Raw genomic sequence first — 16525 nt, forward strand, 5'->3', positions numbered from 1 at the left:
TTGGAAATCAATAAACTACAGCAGGAGTGGCCAACAAGTCGATCGTGACTTTAATTTCGGTCGATCACGGCACGACGAGTTTTAAATATATATAAAAAATAGATTAGTCCAAATCTAAATGTTATTATTATTATGCGCCCCACTGCATACGCTTATTACAAATCCGTTGAATCACGTGAACTTTGTCGCCCCGCAGCCACTAGGCTTGTCGACTGAAAATTCACGCAGTTACGTTGTGGAGAGCAGTGTATGTGTCGAAACCTTTGATTTAAAATGAATACTACGAAAAAGAGTAAACGTATCATTTTCATCAAGAGTGGGAACTAGAATACTTTTTTGTAATGATAAAAGAAAAATGTTGTTGTTCGATTTGCAATGCATCCGTGGCTTAAAAGTGCTCTTCAAGATCTGCAATTATCTCGAAATACTGTGATGCGGCGCATCGAAAAAATGAGTAAAATCGTGAGCGAACAACTGCGTGCTCATATTGCTAATTGTGTGTCCTTTTCTTTACAACAGGATGAATCTACAGACTTCAGTGATACAGCTCAATTGCTCGTTTTTATTCTTATGGTTTTCGATGATTTTGCTACTAGAGAAGAACTGCTCGGTATGGTTTCGTTAAAAGAAAGAAATAGAGATATTGATAAATTTAACGCATTCAAAAATTTTATTGAAAAAATTAAATTACCACTATTTAAGCTCGTATCAATAACAACAGATGGAGCTAAAGCAATGACAGGGCATCTTAACGGATTCATCGCATTGTGCCAAAAGGATGATGAATTCCCAGATTTTTTTGAATTACCACTGTATCATCCACCAACAAGTGTTAGCCAGCAAAAAGATTAAATACTAAAAGTGTTATGAACATCGCTTTCGAAATCGTGAATTCCATCAGAGGACAATCTCTTCAAAGGAGACATTTCAAAATGCAATTCGATGAAAATGAACCAGATCTGATATTACACACAGATGTGAGGTGGCTGAGTCGGAGTAACTTTCTACAGAGATTTCGAAATTTGCTGAATGAAATTTTAAAAAATTTGTTGATCAAAGGGGAGATGATTATCAGCAGCTAAAAGATACGGAGTGGTTGTGTGGGCTGGCTTTTTTGTCAGATTTTACCAATAAATTAAAGTGATCTGAATTTGGAAAAAAATAAAAATGTGGGTGATATGATTAGTAGTATTTCTGCATAATAAATATCAATATTTGGCAATGGCTAAGGATCTCAAAGAAAAAAAATTCTATCATTTTGCAAATATGTAAGATCATTTGCAAAAATATTATTTATTATTATTAACCGTATGGTGCAAGGAAGACTGAGGCTTATGCCAAAAACCATCCAAAATTTTTTTTTCTGAGTTACTCTGAGAGAGAGAGAGAGAGAGAATCAGAAGTAGAAGGAAATCACCAAGAAAGAAAAGAATGATGATATCCAGCTCAGGGCCCCGGGTGTGCAAAGCAAATACTCACCAGATGTGAAATCCTGTTTTTGAATTTAATAGTGAGAAATATGTTTCTGAAATTGAGAAAGTGTGATTGATTTTGAAACCATATTCGGCGATTTTAAAAGAATTGAAGACATCGTTCAATATATTTTTATCCATTTAATGGTTAGATACGAACTTAGACACGAAACAAATTGCAGAAAAAATCGCTGAGATTTTTCACATGGAGAAAATATTACTTGAAAATGAAATTATTACATTGCGAAACGATATCAGAAAAAGACTTGGAAATATGTTTGCCGAGAAAAAGTATCCAAATGTAAAAAAAAAAAAAAAAAAATGCAGTGAACTTTTAAATTCCTGTTTCGGTTCCACATATCTGCCTTTTCTTATTTGCGAATCGGCCTTTTCTTATTTGAAACAAAGACGAAGGATCGCTCTACTCATAAGAGTAGAGCGATCCTTCGTCTTTGTTTCAAATAAGATCAGATGAAGACAAACTTCGCACAAATTAAATATATGTTAATTTAAAATAAGAATTCCGAATTGTATTTAATTTTAATATTTATAAGCAGCAATTTTCAATATGTGTTGATTAACTTTTTTAACCATATGCAATGAAATTCTTGAGATGGTAGATCCCCGAACATTTTGGAAAAAAAAAAAAAAGTAGATCGCGTCACAAATTAAGTTGGCCACCCCCGAACTAGAGGAACATGTAGCAGCCAGGAAAGAGAGGGGGGTGTCGGGGATGTGATTCGTCACGGAACAAGTAAATACACGGGCTGAATTAGGGTAACTAAGAGTAAGAACAAGAGAACCAATGTTAGGAGCACTGTAAACGAATTTGATGACTGTGACGTTGTCATTAAATATCAAAAGCAGACATTGTAGGAATATCGGAGACATGGTGGCAGTAATCACAGTGAACCGATGTGGAATTTGCGAATAGATATAAGTACGGTGAAGAGAAAAGGGAAAGGCTTTTGCTTTCGTAACGGTGATACGGTGGTCTCAGAGAGATTTTAAATTTTATGCAGTGACAACAACTGATGATAATAATACTAACAGGAAATTCTAAATGTGAAGCATTCAGGGAAATAATCATAGAAGCTACTAGGCGTTTCATACCAACTAAGAAATACTGTTCAAGGCTTAAAACTAAATGGATGTCAAATGAACTGAGACTATTGGCAGAGAAGAAAAATGCGTGGGAGCATACAAATCATCAGGCAATACAGATGCCTAACGTATACATAAATTAGTCTGTAATCAAGTAACAAAGAAGCTAGGCAAACGAAGGCAAATTACGAGACATCCCTGGCAAAGAACAGCAGCGACTGTGCTTATTTTGAAATACAAGCACGGGGTAACTTTAATATCCGTGTTGTAAGCGAAGCACGTTATAGCCAAAAAGATTTTAACACTTTTTCCCAGCTTTTTTTTTTAAATATAAATACACTTTACTTAGAAAATAAATTCTTTATTTACTAAGTAAAGTTTAGTAAATAAGTTTTATGAGAATACAGAATAAAAGGCATAAGGTATTAAAGCTTATATCATTCCCTTTAGTACTAATTCTAATAATAAGTACTTAGTATAAGTACTAAGTATAAGTACTAAGTACTTAGTACTTATTACTTATACTAAGTACTTAGTATAAGTATAAGTATAAGTACTAAGTATAAGTACTTATACTTAGTACTTAGTACTTATACTAAGTACTTAGTATAAGTATAAGTACTAAGTATAAGTACTTATACTTAGTACTTAGTACTTATACTAAGTACTTAGTATAAGTACTAAGTATTTAGTACTAATTCTAAGGCTGTTATGGACTTGTATTTTACGCTTCCGTTCTGAAATAGTCATGTAATTTAGTTTGACAGAACTGACAGCATTTTTTCAGTACATAATTCTTAATACTAGTCTGATGCAATAAATGAAGATGTTCAATACCACAATGACATTCTAACAACGACATCACCTCATTAATGTTTGCATTCACTTTATTAATTTCTGGTGCTTTTTCCAGAAGTCATCCACATTATCTTCTGAGTTATCCCCAATGTCACTGACCTTCCGTTTGTCGATAGTCTTCCCTCTCTTCAGAGAGGCAATAATTTCTTCCTTGCTCAAGTAATGCGCATCCAGTCATTTGCTACAAGACTGCCATCAAGCACATTACAAGCATCCTTTGCTCCATGTTCTGAAAATATTGCTAATTCAAACTTATTATTAGTGATCTCGTATTTTCCAATACATTACATTAGTTTTTAATTACCTTTGAGCTTACTTTCTCCCATGCTAATCGAATATTATATGAAACGTCTTTTAGTGATAATGTTTTCAGAAATTCTAGAACTTCAATTTCTGATTTCACAACACCAGCAACTAGCTCACCACGACAGCAGCCTTTGAAGGCTCGATTAATGCCCTGGTCCATGGGCTGAATTAGTGCAGTTGTATTCCTTGACAGAAACGTGATTCTGATTTGCTACCTTTCGATTTCAGGACATCAACCGAAGGATAATACGGCCAGTGAACCGACAGTAACAGAGCATTTTCTTCAACTTTGTTGGAAATCAAGCGACGTCTCGCCGATGGTACAAACTAATTTTCACACCACGAAGCAAAAATATCATTTGTCGTCCAAGCGTTGCAGCTATTTTTATAAATCACGGGTAGAGATTTCATGTTGACGTGCTTCATACACCGGATTTTTCAACTTTTTAGCAATGCACAATGGCTTTAGTTTGATTTCCAGCCTTGTATGCAACAGTAACACAACAGTTGTCTCTGTTACTTTTCATGCCCGCTTTTTTGGGTGGTTTTCTTTGTTGCTATTTTTTAATATCCAGTGACTTGTCGGGGAGAAGTTTATTAACATTAGCATTTGCAATAGAAATGACAAATGATGCAAAGAGCAAGCTTATAAAGCATCAGCGGAAGAAAAAAAAAAAAAAAAAACGACACCTGCCATTTCATCTGCTCATTCCCTCCAATTGTTTGTCTAGTTCTTCCTTGAATTTATTTAAGCTATCAGATTCCACAAGAACAGATGGAAGTTTGTTCCAGCAAACAATCACCCAACGGCTAAAGGCAAATTTGTGCCCTCATGCGTGTGGTCTGGGCGACAGGAAAAATCCCATCACCATTGCGCTTGCTCAATCCGATTAAAGTCTTAACACCTCAATCAGATTACTTTGCAAGTGCTGTTGTTGTTGTAATAGGGTTTTAGGGGCATCGACAACTAAGGCCATAATGCTCCGTGTATATTTTCTGTAAACTGCGTGTGTTCTGTGGTAGATTTTCTGAACAAAAAACCCAGGTTTCCGAGAGAAAAAACCATGCTTGAAGAAGTAGAGGTGAATGAGAGGGATAAGAACGGCAAGAGACTGTTTAACGTAGAGCACTAGAAAATGTTGAGTCAGGTTTATAAAGCCAAGCTTTCTAAACTTTTTAGCTTAAAAAGTACACTAGTGTACAAAACTTAAGGACCAACACTATTTCTAAAGGTTACAACCACAAAATCAAACGAAACTGTGGCGATTTGCATAACTGTGACCGTTCAGTACAAAGCTGGTGACATGCAAAAAATTGAATCGTGATGAGAGGGCTCACATAAACAGATAAAAACAGCAGTTAAGGGTAAATTACCGAATGGTGAGCACGATTGTTACAGACGTTCGATTAGTTTCATGCAGTGCTACAGACAACGAAATGGCAAGTAGACAAAATCTGGATGACTTTACCCGGGGTCGAATAATAATTAGGAAGCTCGAAGTGCGAGGGGTGTGGTTGCAGAGTTCGGTATCGCCCATAGCATCGTCTCACGTGTGTGTGTGTGCCGGCTTTCAGAACGACAGATACAACTGTTCGAAGGACCAGTGGTGGTCGTCATTCGAAAAGTTGTAAAAACAACGGCAAAAACAACTCCCAATGATGACTTCTACAGGCTAAGAGGGACAGACACCAGACAGCGGGATCCATTGCAAACCAGCTGCACAGGAGCAGAGGACGCAGGATATCGCGGGTTACTGTAGCCAAGCGACTCCACAAAAATGGACTGTTTGCCCGACGGCCAGTACGCTGTGTCCCTTTAACACCTGCCCATCAGAGACACCGTTTACAGCGGTCCATCGAACACAAGGACTGGACAGCAGCGCAATGGGGTAAGGTACTCTTTACTGATGAGAACAGATTCAGACTCAGCAGCGATTCTGCATGTCAGCTAATCTGGCAAGAGGTTGACACGCGGTATCACCCCGCAAACATCACTGAAAGGGATCGATATGACGATCTAGGTCTAGGGAGGCGTTATCTTGGATGGACGTACACAACTCCAGATACTGGAAGGCGGTACTGGAACCGGTGCACGCTACTGTACTGAGGTAATCCTTCCCCATTTGTTTCGAGGTGCCAATGGCCCCGAGTTTGTGTTTATGGATGATAATGCCACACTCCATCGCACTGCAGCTATTGATATGCTTTTGGAAAGTGAGGATATTGTTCGTATGGATTGGCCTGCCCGTTTCAACGATCTAAATCCCATCGAATACATATGGGACGCTCTCGGGAGATGCCTAGCGACACGTCCACATCCATCAAAAAATGTTCACCAGCTGAAGATGGCGCTGACAGAGGAATGGACGATGTTACCGCAAGAACTTTTCGACAACATTGTTCTAAGTACGAACAGGCGGTGCAAAGCCTACATTGACATTAGGGATGGCCATATCTCCAAATAAGGACCCCTCTTCCCTTTGTTCCATCTTTGGCAGTGATGCATCTATAACATGGCAGCTAGTGCTATGTTGCCATTTTTGAATAAAGTCCCTCTGTACCGTTTTGTTCCCGTTGTTGTGTCGGTGTTGTTTCCTTCATCATTTCTGTACCTCACGAGATTCCTTTGGTATGTTTTTCCATATACAGGCCATTCCAATGAGAAGCTACAGGTGAAAACTTGATTGGTCCTTAAGTTTTGCACACCAGTGTAAGATTAAACTATGCCGAAGAGAAAAATGGCGGATCATCATCATCTCATGGTACTATATAGCCAAGCCTGAGTTTGAGACGAAGTCGGAGAAAGAAAAATGTGGAAAAAATAGAGAAAATGACGGCAAAACACTAATAAGAAAAAAAGACAGGCGGAACAGATCTAAATGTGAAAGAGAACACTGCCTTAGATATGGCATTAACGAGTAAAAATAAAGCACAAGATTTACAACAAGCAAAGAAAAAAAATGAAGAAAAGGAAAATGGAATAAATTATGGAAGTAAGATACTAGTGTAACGAAAGGAGAATTCGGAACTGAACTGGCCCACAGTTCCTGTAGAATTGACAACAAATGAAGGAATCACTGAGAATATGGAAGATCAACAAATAGGGTATAGATGAACACAAAGTATAAAACTACACTCTTTCAATAAATTGTTCATGGCATTGCGAAGAGATATTGAACGATATTTATTTGCAAAAAAAAAAAAAAAAAAAAAAGGTGTGAGAAGAAAGGTTACAAGTGATATTTTCGAACGGTGGGGAATATTGGAGAGCGCACTTATACAGTTGGGAGTGAATAAAGAAAAATTCAAAGACAAAATTACTTATATGGAGGAAGAAATTACTACCAATGAAGAAGAAATAATTAGGACAAAACAGGAGACGACAAAGTTATTAAGAGAAAAACTATACAGTGATTAAGAAAAATATAAAAAGAGAGAATAAAGAGGCGAATCATTAGGATTCTGCGAGGAAATCAGGGAAAGGAAAGGGGATTATGACAATGACTTAATTATTAAAGCCAAGGAAAGTTCAGATTTAAAAAATGGTGACGGCCTTGAGAAGGCAATCATTGAGGAAATTAAAGAGAAAATGAAGAGCGTTACAATATGGAAAGTAAGCAAAATTGCAAATAAGGGAGAAATAGCCAAAACTGTGACACGAAAAGAACTAGATTTATTAAGAAACAATGAGAGAATTAAAAGTCTTGAACATAGTTTTGAAACGCCGAAAAAACTGGACTAAGAATATTATTTATGATGTGGAAAAGGAAATAAGCAAAGAAGACTTTTTTAGCTGTTGTGTATGAGGAGAATATTGTTCATGTGAGAATTTCAAGGGAAGAAATGAATCAAAAATTCGTAATTAGATTTTCCAGTGAAAATAAAACCGAAAATGGAAGAAACTGGATAACAGAAGTGAGTAGAAAACGAGGAAATTTTATTAAGACAGAGCAAAAAATATTTGTGGGAATGCAAGTTGTCATTACAATTATTTAATTAATAATAACTATATGTTACAAATGCCAAAAATTTGGCCATACTTCAAGGAATTGTAGAAGTAAGGATTCAGTATGCTCATTGTGGAAAGAAAAGGCATACAGTACATCTAAAGTTTGTAAGGAGAGGAGGAGCCAACTATGTTGTATTAATTGTTGGGAAAAGAATAGAGATGCATGCTCCTCGGTGAGGAACAAAAAATTTCCTGGCTTTTTGCGAGTATTAAGAAATGTAAAAGAGAGAGAGTAGAAAGAATTTATATTGATAATGGGAAATAGAGTTAATGAAGAAATTAATAATCTGTACAATAAATAGAAAATACTACAATTAAACGGACAGAGATCTGGACTGCTGACCGATGAAGTCATAATTGCTTCAAGTAGGGAAAATATGAACATTGTTCGCAGGAGCCATAAGAGCTAAGAGGAAAGTAGTAGGGTATTCACTCACAGTTAGCGTAACAATTCCAGGGGAGGAGAAACTTAGAACGGCAATATGTAATTGTGTTTAATAGAAATCTAACAATAACTGTTCCAATGAAATTAAAAGAGGCCTGTGATACCGGTTTCCATATATGAAAAAGAAATTCAGTGCGACCGGAAGAACAGTAACTGGGTTTAATAAGTAATTAACAGGAACTTTCAAGATTTAAGTATCTCTTCGTCAGTTGCGTGAAATACATACATAAATATCAAATATGAAACGTTACAAACGGAATGGCAGAGCGTTGTCATGTTGAGTAAAAAGAGAGCACGCGAGAGAGGATACGCGAATGCTAAAGGATCACAGTGTAGGACTAGGTAATTCTTGTGGATGCTGGCTGCGTACATGGGCTGATTGCCAGCATTTGTCATGCAGTAACACTACGGTCTCCATGATTGGGTGTAGCTGCACGCCTCTATTGGCGTTAAAAATTCTATGACAACCAGATATGGGCAGTGACTCAAGCCACAATCGTTGATAGTAGTGGCGGGATTGGTGAACCACCTCGGTATCACGTCTGGGATTGAGGTCGTGTTGCATCGACCAATAACTGTTACAGATTACAATAACTGTTATAGTCTTTCTGACTGCGCCGTTATCCGTGCAGTCAGATATGAAGTTCTCTGAGCAGTGCAGACTGGCTGCCAGGAGCGCTCATGAGGTTTGTCAACGATTTACAGGAACTTTTCTAGCAAGCATAAGGACGTCATTATCCAATTGTATAAGACAACGGTCACGCCAATCTTGAGTACTGCATCCTGGTCTGGAGGTCTCATTTTAGGAAGGATTAAGGCTGCGGAATCAAGTACAGAGAAGGGAAACGAGATGATGACGAAGACAAAGGGGTATGCTCTTACCAAGAAAGGCTTCAGTTCTGCAAATTTCCCTATCTGTTAGACTAGGCACCTCTGAAGTGATCAGATTTAGGTGTTAAAGGCTTTGAATGGTTTGAGCTAATTCAATGCTGAGGGGTTTCTTACTGTTGCTCAAATTATGCACATGAGGGGATATTATTCAAATTGAGAAAGGATGGTTACAAAATAGATGTGCAGTCGTTTGCCTTTAGCCAAAGGGTGCTTGATATTTGGAACAAGCTTCCACACGTTGTGGAAAGTGATAGTTTGACTAAATTATGGGAAGGAGACAAATTATTGGAAGGGGTGGATAAATGAAACGAATTTTGGGTGGGGGTTAATGCTGTATAAGCTTGTTTTCTTTCATTATTCTTTCATTATTTACCACTGTTAATACTAATACTAACTCTGCTGTGAATATACAGTCCACTCGATGAGCAGTATAGAGTTACAGGAAGACAAAAGGTGGAGTGTTGGCTCTTCCCCAATTTTTGATAGATAGGTTGCCTGATGGCCGATTTGCATGCCAGGCTGAAAAGGATAGCCTAGATCATTCAGCAACATTGTCTACTCCGATGCTAAACTCGCTAAACAGCTCTTGGACACTAAAACCAATGGGACAGTCTGATAGTATGATAGAGATTTGCTTATAATGACTCGAAAATGGATGTCCACTTAGGGTTGTTTGGCAGGAGTTTTAGTTGAAAAGTATATTTTAGAGACAGCGGTGATTCAGTTACTTCGACACGTAGACTTCAGAGAGGAGATAGTCTAACTGCTCCAGTAGTAATGCGGATGGCCTGATCATGAACTGGAACAAGTAAATGAAGTACGATGTTTGCAACTGACACATACACTTGAAACCCATAATGTAATTTAGATGGGAGAATTGCAGGATAGTGGTCCGTAGTCCCCTTGTGTACTCTGTCCGCATCATGAACTGGAACAAGTAAATGAAGTACGATGTTTGCAACTGACACATACACTTGAAACCCATAATGTAATTTAGATGGGAGAATTGCAGGATAGTGGTCCGTAGTCCCCTTGTGTACCTCTGTCCGCAGTTGATATATATGCAGTAGGAATGTCAACTTATTATCCAATAAAAGCCCTAAGAATTTTTTATCGGGTGCTACTGAAATGATGTGTGCCGAGCTTTAGTTCTGGTTCAGAATGAAGGATTCGTTTGTAACAAAAGTATACGCAGACAGTCTTGTGATCTGTGAACCTGAAACTATCGGCCATTGCCCAGGAGGTGAGATGGTCAAAGGCTTGTTGTAGTTACCTGTCAATAACCCCATATTATATGGCTGAAAATGGTACTGAAATCGTCAACAAAGAGGGCACTTTTTTTTCTGTTGTTCACACAATTGGTTCTTTTCACCCCATCGAACGCACACAAGGACACCAAAACTGACTAATTGGGAGTATCCAAGTTTTTGACGCTAGAAGCATCTTAAGGGATTCAGTACATATGGCCTTACCGGGCATTACAAGTACCTACCTGCGATTAAAAGGAAAGATGAGGTTTCTAGTCGGTACTTGATTTACACCACTAAACCAAATATTCTTTTTGCAGCTGTCACCCCTCGTGGCTTCAGTTCAGAACAGTCTTCTTCCTCTGATACTTCTATTAGAACCTAGTTGGAGTTCACGCTACGATAGGAATATAATGTCTTTTTGGGGAAGGGGTAACATTAATCGATGTTCTTCGACAGAGATGGCTCGAAGAAGATGTTTATAATGCTTATCATTTTTGGTTTAGGAATTAGTGATATAGGTTTAGCAATTGATTCCCTCTTTTAAGCTGGTTTTAATAAAATCAATAAATGGCAGGCAGAGAGGAGTGAATGAATCTGATGGTGGTATCATCTTCTCTATTTGTGTTCCAAGGGTACACTTCCTGGAAATCTGCGGGGCGTATGAAGGCTTTCCGCTATTTATTAATTGAAATTTCCTAAATTCCTATCAAGAGGTCAGAAAGCGTTGGACACGCCAAGAAGCGATGGCCCCTTGACAAGAAATGTTCAGTTGTCTTTCTAGTTTTTAAATTTCTCTTCCTTCCGGCTTGCTCGAGAATATGCAGAGTGCTCTTCTTAACAATTTGTACAAATTGGCTTGGAAGCTGAACATTCTTTGCTCTCGTGATCTTTGACACCACATTTGAGCACAGGCAGGGTTTCCATGACAGGCTGTTTGAGAGTGGCCGCACTTTTGGCAATTAAAATACTTCAGTTGATTGGGAACGTAAATCCTTACTGATCAGTTTAAGTAGTGTGCTTTAATGGAACTTGGAGGTCGTGATGTGTTGCATGTAAGGAGGATAACTCCAGCAGGAATGAGATAACCATCCTAGCGTATCGATATTCGCTTGACAGATGTCACACATTGATTTAATTCTATAAATAAATATTGCACGTCTTGTATTTTTTTTTTTTTATTCAGAGGGACAGATTGCCCAGTCCTACAAGCATTATTATATTACTCATCACGGCGACATGACATATTGGAACATTAAATATAAGTAGGGCCGGGTTTCATATTAGGCACTAGGTACAGTGTCTAAGGCTTACGAAACTTTTAGGCCCTACGAAGGAAGGGAAAAAAAAGAAAAAACAGTTCACTCTTTTCACTGTGACCAACGAAACCCGAGCTGAGAAAACGTGTGCACAATCGACTCTAGGAGCTTCAATTCAATACGCATACGCTATCTAGTGACTGTTCTCGAAACTAGAAAAATCGAAGTGATGGTCGCTTCGTCAGTTGAGGTGGTGCATCATTTATTATAGTTTAAACTTGAGTCACGTTAATTGACGTGATTCGTAGTCAAAGTGTTAAAACAGAAGAAACTTTTACCTTTTAAGCACATTTCGGAATAAAAGTGCCTAGGGACTACGAACACCAAAATCCTGTCCTGAACATAAGATATCTTATTTAACGAACGTACCATTTCGTAAAATTTTCCATTGCGATCCCTGGCTTTAGTACTTTAAAATTCTCTTTAGTAGCTCAATCCTGAAAATTCTATAAATATTGCATGCATTGTATTTTTAGCATTTAGAGCGATAGGGTACCCAATCGTTTTTAATATGGAAAAAAAAAAAAAAAAAAAACGTCGGAAAGGAAGGGAATGGTTTATAATATCGAATTTGATCATGAGAGCTTCAAATTTCTAACATCGTGTTTTAAATTGTTAAATTATAAACAGCACCTTGACAGATATAAGAAAGGTAAGCTTTGAAATAGTTTTAAAAGTACATTCGAACACAAGATATATTGGATCTGTCTAACAGTCTTCTATTAACTAATATCTGATATTATACATAATTAATCCAAACGTAGGTGCGTATTTAAATATATGTATAAGAATAATTTAATCAATATATTTTTTTCATATATTCTTCAAAACGTACAACTGAAATCAGAGTTGATTGGGGGGTTGTGCCATAGTTGCCAGAAGGAAGACTTACTTATACATTTCAGATATCACGGGTCCGGTAAGGCGGTTTCCACGATGCTAACGAACTGCTAGTTGTGGCACAAAGTCAGCAGCACAGTAGCGTTCAAAAATATCTTTCAGCTGTATCTTTTTAAAAATATATGAAAAAATATATTGTCAAATTATTCTTATATCTATATATTTAAATATGTACCTACTTTTGGATTAATTATGTATAATATCAGATATTAGTTAACAGAAGGCTGTTAAACAGATCCAATATATCTTGTGCTCGAATGTACTTTTAAAACTATTTCAAGTCTTACCTTTCTTATATCTGTCAAGGTGCTGTTTATAATTTAACAAATTAAAACACGATATTAGAATTTTGAAGCTCTTACAATCAAATTCGATAATATAAACCATTCCCTTTGTTTCTGCCGGTTTTTTTTTTTTATTTGTCATATTAAAAACGATTGGGAACCCTATCGCTCTAAATGCAAGGCATGCAATATTTATAGAATTTGTAGTATTGAGCCACCAAAGAGAATTTTAAAGTACTAAAACCAGAGATCGCAATGGAAAATTTTACGAAATGGAACGTCCGTTAAATAAGATATCTTATATTTAATGTTCCAGTATGTCATGTCACCGTGATGAGTAATATAATAATGCTTGTAGGATTCGGCACACTGCCCTCTAAATAAAAAAAAAAAAAAAAAAAAATACAAGACGTGCATTATTTATTTATTATATATAATATCGGTGTAAATACACCATAGTTTACCCATAAATTTAACTACATAGGTAAACGGCATCGTTTGATTTTATCTCATATCTTCACAACGAAATACGAGTTATTGCACTACTTGCAATACCCATTTTGCAATATCAAATCAAACGATGCACTACTTATGGGTAGTGTATTACATAAGTAATACTTAGCAAGTTTAGCATCAGGATAGACAATGTTGCTGAATGATCTAGGCTATCCTTTTCAGCCTGGCATGCAAATCGGCCGTCAGGCAACCTATCATAATCAAATGTTTAAGCGTCTTCATCATCGATTCACTCCTCAACCTATACAACAGATGCCTCGAAGTTCATTTCTTTCCACCCCAGTGGAACAGGTACTCTGTCTGACCCCTTCCTAAGCACCAACAATCGACGCTCCCAAGCCAAAATAGGCCCATCGCTTGCGCCTCTGTATTGCTAAAAATTCTGGAGAAAGCACTGTTACCGTCTGTCACCCATCAAATTCTCTGTGACAGTCCTCAGCAAATACACTATGGGATATCAGGAAGGTCAACTATAACCACTCTGCACATCTTAGAAGCCTTTGAACAAAGACATGAATTGTCAGTTATATATCTTGACATCCATACCGCATTTGATGCAATCTATATACCTAATCTTCTACGTCTCTTAGAAAACTACTTCAATTTTCGCGGCAATGTTCTCTGGTTCCTAGAATCTCTCCTATCGAAGAGTACCCTTGTTCTAAATATCGGAACAAAGACCTTCACACGTCACATAACTGCCGGTGTGCCTCAAGTGGGGGGGGGGGTCCTGTCTGGCATTCTCTTCTCAGCAATCATGGTGCCGTTTGTGACCAACAAGTGCAATTGGATCACATATGCTGACGATGTCAAGCTCCTTACTAGGATATCGACATCCAACTCGGCAGCCGGAACCACTCAGCAAATCACTAGCAAACTGCAGGACATGGCTGACTACCTGAATACCTTCAACCTCCAAATCAACCCCCTAAAATCAGCACAAATAATTTATTCACTAAAGGGCAGCCCAACAACGTTGGAGCCTGTGCTTAACGGCTCCTCAGTTCCAAGTGTTCAAACGCACAAAGATCTGGGGGTCGTTTTCAACTCCAAACTATCTTCCAACGATCACGTAAACCTCATACAGTCGAAGCTGAATTCACTACGCTGGGTCGCCAAACAACAGCTGCTCCACACCACCGATCCACAACTGGTAAAAAGATACATCGTATCAATCCTTTACCCGACAATACTGTATGCTTCAGAGATATGGGCCTCGGCTGCCGAATCCAACATTAAAAGAATATTCTCTGCCGAATTCTGGCTTCTAAAATGGGCCAACAGCAAACTTCACCTTCCCCCAGCTCTCAGATCAACGCAGTTAGCAGAAGCCCTTCAACTACGCAGGCTCCGATCCTACATCGGAGAAAGAAGGCTGCTGTTCACCATCAAGATGGCCACCGGTAAAATTACAAAGCCGAACTTCTGGGATCACTGCTCTTGGCGCATTCCTCCCCCTTATCTCCGGTCTTCAGCACAGCTACTAGCAAACCGTAACCGGCTAGTACTAACCGACAGATTCCTGCCAAAGCAAATGCTGCCCTCACTGCAAGCCATCGACGGGGACCTCCAAGAAGTGGTCAATAATAAAAAATACAGGAAGAGTATCCTCGTCGAACTGAAAATGTAAAACTGTGCTTTGTTGCCTTCCAATAATCTGATGTAACTTATGTTTTTCTCATATATATCTCTTTTGTAAATATGTTTTGTAAACCCCTGGCACTACCATGCCGTGACGCCGTGACGGGACTAATTGTATGTCTATCATGCTGCAATTAAAGATTCTATTCTATTCTATTCTATTCTATCTATTAAAAATTAGGAAAGAGCCAACACTCCACCTTTTGTCTTCCTGTAACTCTATGCTGCTCATCGAGTGGATTGTATATTCACAGCAGAGTTAGTATTAGTATTAACAGTGGTAAATAATGAAAGAATAATGAAAGAAAACAAGCTTATACAGCATTAACCCCCACCCAAAATTCGTTTCATTTATCCACCCCTTCCAATAATTTGTCTCCTTCCCATAATTTAGTCAAACTATCACTTTCCACAACGTGTGGAAGCTTGTTCCAAATATCAAGCACCCTTTGGCTAAAGGCAAACGACTGCACATCTATTTTGTAACCATCCTTTCTCAATTTGAATAATATCCCCTCATGTGCATAATTTGAGCAACAGTAAGAAACCCCTCAGCATTGAATTAGCTCAAACCATTCAAAGCCTTTAACACCTAAATCTGATCACTTCAGAGGTGCCTAGTCTAACAGATAGGGAAATTTGCAGAACTGAAGCCTTTCTTGGTAAGAGCATACCCCTTTGTCTTCGTCATCATCTCGTTTCCCTTCTCTGTACTTGATTCCGCAGCCTTAATCCTTCCTAAAATGAGACCTCCAGACCAGGATGCAGTACTCAAGATTGGCGTGACCGTTGTCTTATACAATTGGATAATGACGTCCTTATGCTTGCTAGAAAAGTTCCTGTAAATCGTTGACAAACCTCATGAGCGCTCCTGGCAGCCAGTCTGCACTGCTCAGAGAACTTCATATCTGACTGCACGGATAACGGCGCAGTCAGAAAGACTATAACAGTTATTGTAATCTGTAACAGTTATTGGTCGATGCAACACGACCTCAATCCCAGACGTGATACCGAGGTGGTTCACCAATCCCGCCACTACTATCAACGATTGTGGCTTGAGTCACTGCCCATATCTGGTTGTCATAGAATTTTTAACGCCAATAGAGGCGTGCAGCTACACCCAATCATGGAGACCGTAGTGTTACTGCATGACAAATGCTGGCAATCAGCCCATGTACGCAGCCAGCATCCACAAGAATTACCTAGTCCTACACTGTGATCCTTTAGCATTCGCGTATCCTCTCTCGCGTGCTCTCTTTTTACTCAACATGACAACGCTCTGCCATTCCGTTTGTAACGTTTCATATTTGATATTTATGTATGTATTTCACGCAACTGACGAAGAGATACTTAAATCTTGAAAGTTCCTGTTAATTACTTATTAAACCCAGTTACTGTTCTTCCGGTCGCACTGAATTTCTTTTTCATATATGGAAACCGGTATCACAGGCCTCTTTTAATTTCATTGGAACAGTTATTGTTAGATTTCTATTAAACACAATTACATATTGCCGTTCTAAGTTTCTCCTCCCC

The 16525-nt window shown here is 38.2% G+C and overlaps 1 protein-coding gene across 1 annotated transcript in view; it reads right to left on the bottom strand.

Annotated features, from left to right (window-relative positions):
* LOC150075004 (uncharacterized) overlaps nucleotides 1–16525 on the bottom strand; it is a 1344778-nt gene that overhangs the window by 923809 nt on the left and 404444 nt on the right. The gene's annotated exons all lie outside the window — the stretch shown is intronic.

The sequence above is a fragment of the Mastigoproctus giganteus genome, chromosome 14 (genome assembly GCF_048544385.1).
Source record: "Mastigoproctus giganteus isolate SK-2022 chromosome 14, ASM4854438v1, whole genome shotgun sequence".
Classification (NCBI taxonomy): domain Eukaryota; kingdom Metazoa; phylum Arthropoda; class Arachnida; order Uropygi; family Thelyphonidae; genus Mastigoproctus; species Mastigoproctus giganteus.